Genomic DNA, 6,651 nt, shown 5'->3' with positions numbered 1-6,651 from the left:
GACACAACGACCGAGACTGTTCAAGCCGGGGCCAACATAATAAGCCAACAATATTTAAAGAAGGAAAAACAATATTTACAGTTGTTTATACAAGATTAACCTGAGCGACCTGTTCCTGTACCGTTTTTTTAACAACTGTAATAGATTACAGGAAGTCTCTGGCTGTGTTGCTGAATCTGCCGATGCAAGATCAGACATGGATGGATGAGGTGCTGCAACTGAGACCTGCCGTTTGTCTTTTCTGGTCGGTGAGTGGAGAATCACACTGGCTGGTCTGCAAAGAGAGCTTTAGGATGCTTCCTCCCACTGTCCACTGCATCGTCCATCCACAGGGTTTGCAGGGCTGGCTCAACCCATGGCTGCCACACCACTAAAATGTTTTCAGAAATATGCAAGCAGGAGATGGTGGATGCTATATTACTACTAGTACAATACTTTTAACTCTGTAGCAGACAACAGTTTGATAAAATGCTATGAAAAAAAAAGAAACCAAAAGATTAGATTCTATAAGTTTCAAAGAGATTTAATTTATATATTTTATATAATAAAGTAAATGTACGAATGACCGGCAATAATTCAGTCACTGAAATTATCCATGAAATTAGCTAAGTAATTCCTAAAAGTGTGTAGATTAAAGAAAATTATTTTACCTGGATACGATTGTCTCTGATGAGCCTGAGGTACAAAGCACGCCGGCGATGACGATAAAGAAACGCTCTGTGCAGATAGCAAAGTCACTGCAAAGCCACTGCAAAACTTGCAAGCCCTAGTTCGGCTCCCTACAAAGATGCTCCAGTTTTTCTTGCGTCCAACAAAATTAGTTCCAATATGTTTTATTTTTAATGTTACTCTGGGCTGTGTTGAACAAAGTGAGTTAGCACAATTTAAATTCCAAAACATGATTAGTCTCTTAAATGACTGGCATCTGACATAGCTAGACCGTCACCGGGGACTCTGTGAGTGGTAAGAGGTTTAAAAACAAACCATCTATACTGTCAACAAACAACTCTTCATCTGCAACAAGGCCGTTTCTCTTAAACTCGCGGTAACTTTCTTTTAGGGTTTCTGTTTTTCTGTCTATTGAGCATTTCTGCTAATGAGAAAACCTGCTTCCTTGTTGTAAAAGCCAATCTACAGACTTTTAGGAATTACTTAGCTAATTTCATGGATAATTTCAGTGACTGAATTATTGCCGGTCATTCGTACATTTACTTTATTATATAAAATATATAAATTAAATCTCTTTGAAACTTCTCATCTCCACCCAACGTGAGCTCAATAATGGCCACAGTGAGCGTGTGAGCAACTATTTGCCTGCGCTACTGTGCATGTATGAAGTGGACCGACTTGTGATCAGGCACACATGAGGCCGACCGGCTGAGAATACTGAAATCAAAGGAAATCAAACTCTTCTGTCTGGTGAAATGTTATACTTACCAAATCATGCTCCCTGGCCTCATATCCTTTGCAGGTAGAACTGGACCCAGTTGTAAAAACCAATGATTTCCGTTTCTGATTTTGTCTGGCCAACAAAGAGTCCAGGCTGGTGATGATCAATTTAAGAACAGAAACACACACTTCTTACCAAAGAAATGAATATTATTTTACAGTGTTCAAGGTTCAAGGTTCTTTATTTGTCACATGCATAGTTATACAAGTATAACACACAGTGAAATGTATCCTGACACGATCCTCGACATGTGCAAAAACATGGGGGGGGGGGTAGAGGGATAACATTATAAATATATATATATAGTATATACATTGGGTGAATGTGCAGTAGAAGCAGCAGCAGGTGAATTCTGTACATCAATATGAATAGACATCTGACTATTTTACAGAATGGACAATATAAACATATTTAAAGTTAAAGGAAGTTAAAGGAATTGAGTGTCTGGAGGAGAGTCTCAGTCAATTATAGATGATGTGAGATGGCGTGTGTGTGTGTGTGGGGGGGGGGCTTGAGGATAAAAGCTCTTCTTGAGTCTCTCTGTCCTTGCCCGGATGATGCAGAACCTTCTACCAGATTGTAGAAGTTGGAACAGTTTGTTGATGTTGCTGAATCACATGGATGAATTTAACACCTGAACACAGTTACAGCGTGATGACTGGCAGGAGGAGATCTCACCCTGTGTTTCTCTGCCTGTGGTAGAGGTGGAACCAGATCAAGTGGCGCTCATTCTTGAACAGCCTCAAGTCAGAGCTGCCTCCTCTCATCAGGTGAAACGGACTTCAGTGAGAACACCTGAGCAGCAGGAGCCCCACTTCACAGACTGCAGACTGTACCTGCGAGACACGATTCTTCAGGTCAACATCAGCTGCAGCACACTCACTGTGACGCTTACCCTTCCGCAGCTCTGATTTGGGACACGATCCCGGATTGAAGAACAGGCTGTGTGGTTTGGATGCTTCACCTCAGCACACTGAGCACAACTGGCACACACACAGGCACATGTTACACCTCAGTGCAGTCAGTCCATGTTTTTATCTAAACAGCTGATTGATTATCTGAGAAAACAGTTCCCGGTGAAGTGTGTGACTTTACAAAACCGTCCCTTTCACTCACTCACAAATTCACCCCCCCTTACCCTCGTCTCCACCCAACACATCTCTGTCCTTGTCCTGCTCACTCGCTGTAGCGCGACAGCTCGAGTCGAGGGATGATGGTCACGGACTGCAGCTCCTGGTAGAGCAGCTTTCTGGCGTACGGGACACGGCGTACAGGTTCTCTGAGGGAAAAGCAGGGCTCAGGCAGTGTGTGCACATCAGGCTAACACATACACAATTATAAAGTTACACACGCATATAAAAGCTATCATTTTCTGTAATAAGATAGGGGATAAATAAAGGATGGGATGATTACAACAAAAATCTGCCTTCTTTTTGGACTGGTAGTCCACAAATCAAAATCAAGAAATATTAAAGATGAATCTGTACACATGATGTTTGCTGACAGCCGTCTGTGCCACAGTGAAACTCATGCCAAGCTAATTTAGTAACTCTCAAATATTTTGGACAATTTATATTCTTCTTTATATTTTTGTAGTAGGGAGCACTACAAAAACTATAAATAAACCAAAGATATCAGCACAGACCAAAATTACTTTGCTGATTGAGAAAATAATACATTTTGACACACTACTGTGTGGATCATCCCATTTTCTCTTTTCACACTGATTAAACCAAGTTGGCACTTGTTCCATAAACACAGTGCACATCCATATGTTCACAACCTTCAGCTTTTGATCAGTTTCACTTATGGAAGAGTTTTCATTTTTTTAAATAATAAATGCTTACAATGCTAAACAATTCTTTAAGCTCCAGATCCCAAACTAAACTTTTTTTTATCATCACAATTTTTTCATTTTTGTTAGCGTATTTGCGGCTTACCAGGGCTAAGCAACTTTGAACGACTTTAGAAGCTGTCTTACTTCACTGTTTGTCTTAAAGGTTTAGGAGCTGTGTCTCTATTTCACTAAGGCCTGCAATGCTTCAAATAAAGTACATTAATTAACTACAACTACATTTTTTAAACCACTGAAGAATGCAGAGAACTGACTAAAGCTCAATAATATTGAGCTCTTAGTGTGTTTTGTCTACTCAGTTTGGTGTCTGCTTCTTTACTTGGTCCACGATTATCTCTGCACCATCTTTCTCCCGTTGTATCTCTCCTCATGCCGCACCTTGATGTGTCCTGTCCTCGGATGTATTCTTCCGGCTGCCTCCTGGTTTCCACCTCGAGTTTTATTATCCAAATTTAATGGTCTTGATGGTCACTGTAGTGGCTATATTCATTTCTTGAAGGTTCTCTCTTTCGCTTATATTTAATATAACCACACGACCTGACAAGCGCCTATTTTTATGCGTTGTCAACAACGATGTAAAACCATCGCGTGTCCGCTTGTTTATTTTCCACATAAGCCTTTCAGAATAAAGCTCAAGATCCTGTTGAGACTTTTCAAAATAAACCGAATCACGTGAAAGATTATGCAGCGTGTTTAGGGATGAGAAACAAAAAAGAGCAGTCAGGTGCTAAAAAAATAAACCTTAGACTCAAACGTTAGAACAGGCTTTCTTTGCTAATTAACAACGTCACAAAAACCTGTTTTATTGTGAATACATATGTGTGATGAGACATCTGTATCCACTTCCAGGTTTTGGTGGTTACTTGTATTAGCGAGTGGATTATTTAGAGCAAATTTAGAGCAATATTTGTCACCGTGCTCAGTTACTCACTGAGACTATATATGGACCTCAGCAACCTCAGGTTCTATCGTTCATTCTTCCAGGTCATTTGGGATTATTTGAATTTTATTTGCTTTACACACACATCCACACACTACACACAATACAGACAAACTGATGATATTTTTGACTTTGTCTTTGAAATACAATTATTTTCTTCAGTGAGGTGTCCATATTTTGTCTTTGCCTTTCAGCCAGGGGTGTGAAATTAATGTTGGATGATGCATGTGATGACAGTCACACATAATTAAGGGCAAACACTGAACTTGAACGCGTGAAATCAACATGAAATTTAAATTTTGTGGCAATAAAGACATTTATTATTTGTATAGTAGTTTAAAATATGAACAGCTCCCTCATTTAATGTGATTAAAGGATGAAAATAAACAATGCGCTTGTTAAGACATTTACCAGTAAAGAAAGAGAGCGATTGGTTAATTCATAAAGTTACAGATTCAGGGGTCTTCACACAGGACTTGGCCAACAATTGAATGACTCTATAAAATATATTGAGTCTTTGGATGTGCTAGTGAAGCTCTGAGGTGTGCTGGATTTGTCAATAGAAACAAGTCATCTGACTGGCAGAGAGAATGTCGAGACCTCAGGAGGACATTTCATCCTCAAAATTTAATCTTATTCAGCTCGTTTTAGAACTGAAGAAGCTTCTCGGATGAGAGGTGAAATGTTTTCATGAAAAAAGGCCACTCGCTTTCTTTCCAAGCTCTTTGGAACAGACAGCTTATTGTAAGTATCTTCTAAACAGCTTTGCACTGATAAATGTTTCTGTAGATAAAATGTAGAAATACATTAAAGCATCATAGTCAAGGGAACAGAGGAAAGAGGCACATAAACTCTGACTGTCTTGCACCATTAAATAGGGAACAAGATCATGGAGTGAGGGCACTCTGACAATAACCTAGCATTACATTTTCAGCTTACATCTGGTTGCAAAGCACAGCTGACTTCATGATGCTAATATATATTCATATAGTGACAATAGCTTTATTTTACAGTATAAAACAATAGAATTATCACTGTTTAAAACAATATTAACATTGTACTGAGCAGAATAAAGTATAGGATGAAGAGAAGTCAGTGTAATAACTCCATATGAGGCTGTCAGTAAGCCAATATGCCTACTAGACATATTCATATACATGAATGCATTTAAGGACTTACATGAATAAAGAATCAACCATACAGTGAAACACTGATCTTCTTTAAAAATGTGTAATTTTAAACAGGATAAAATGATTACATTGAAAATGAAAAATAACAGCTGCTGGTTGTGAAGCAGAGGCTCCTCTGGTGGGTTTTTTGGAGGTGAGGAGGACGTCAGGAAGAAGCTGATCCTTCTAAACAGCCACTTGAGCTTCTGGTTGATTTTGTTATGTTTTGTTGTTCTGATTGTGCAAATTAAGAGAAATGACTTTAGGTTTGACAAGGAGTTACATTCAAGTTTCTTTTGAACTTGAATGTAATTCAAAATATATACTGACAATTCACAAAACAGTTATATTATTGAAAGTGTTAATACTTTAAATGCTTAAAGAGATTTCTGTGATAGTAGTATTTACTGTTTACTGTAAATACTACTATCTATCACTCATTTGCTTTCACTTTACTGTTGTAAATACTACTATCTGTTTAAGAATGCCTCATTACAGAAATGATACCTCCTATATTTTGGTGCTTTTTAATAAATCTGTTTTATTTGGCCATCACATCTCACATTGTTCCAGGTCTTGAAGAAGTTTGCTCTGGGATCCACTGCTGCACAGCCCTCATTGCTGATATTATTCGACTCCTTTCACTCATTTGCTTTGAGTTAGTCCACATTATTCTCCTTTTATTACTATTTTCATTTCTTATTCTGGAGGAGAATGCAATGTTAGTAAACGACCATTTCCTACAAATACACCTCACCGTTGACTTATAAAAGTTTCACATGTGTAACATATTAAACTTTTACCCTTCAGTGACAAATGTTCCATCCCACCATTTCCAAGTGCCTTAATAATCTCTGCAACTCTTATAGACTCTATAGGCCAACAATGCCACGGTGATAATGAAGAATCAAGAAGAGCTAGGTAGAATAAATCCACATCTAACTTCTAACAGTAACATCTAACAGTATGAATTCACTTCCAGGGAAAAACTAAATGAAGATTAATGGACTTCTTGCCCATGGCCGTCCCTTTTATTTGTAAAAAGAAATTTGCCCCTGCATATGCCAACATACTCATGGCTGAATGGGAAACTGCGGCCCATTCAAAATGTGTCAAAAATCCATTACACTATTACAGGTTTCTTGATGATATCTGGGGTGTGTGGCAACATTCTCAACATGTTTCTGAGTACTCTGAATAACCATAATGTTTCAATCAAACTCAAATCTACAATTAA

The 6,651-nt window shown here is 38.4% G+C and overlaps 1 long non-coding RNA gene across 5 annotated transcripts; it reads right to left on the bottom strand.

The window, feature by feature from the left end:
* Nucleotides 1-310: 310 nt before the first annotated feature.
* On the bottom strand, nucleotides 311-3,944 carry LOC106097748 (uncharacterized). 5 transcript variants are annotated; one of them, XR_002059153.2, is made up of 5 exons: nucleotides 3,625-3,941; nucleotides 2,589-2,729; nucleotides 2,129-2,433; nucleotides 1,438-1,543; nucleotides 311-370 (listed from the first exon to the last, which is right to left on the bottom strand). It is a non-coding gene; the product is annotated as an uncharacterized LOC106097748 (long non-coding RNA). The 5 variants fall into 5 exon arrangements; XR_002059156.2 differs by having other exon boundaries at nucleotides 3,684-3,941; XR_003218578.1 differs by having other exon boundaries at nucleotides 2,589-3,941.
* Nucleotides 3,945-6,651: the final 2,707 nt, after the last annotated feature.

The sequence above is a fragment of the Oreochromis niloticus genome, unplaced genomic scaffold (genome assembly GCF_001858045.2).
Source record: "Oreochromis niloticus isolate F11D_XX unplaced genomic scaffold, O_niloticus_UMD_NMBU tig00008656_pilon, whole genome shotgun sequence".
Lineage (NCBI taxonomy): Eukaryota > Metazoa > Chordata > Actinopteri > Cichliformes > Cichlidae > Oreochromis > Oreochromis niloticus.
Note: the sequence above shows the minus strand (reverse complement) of the source record. Positions and strands in the feature narration are given on the sequence as shown.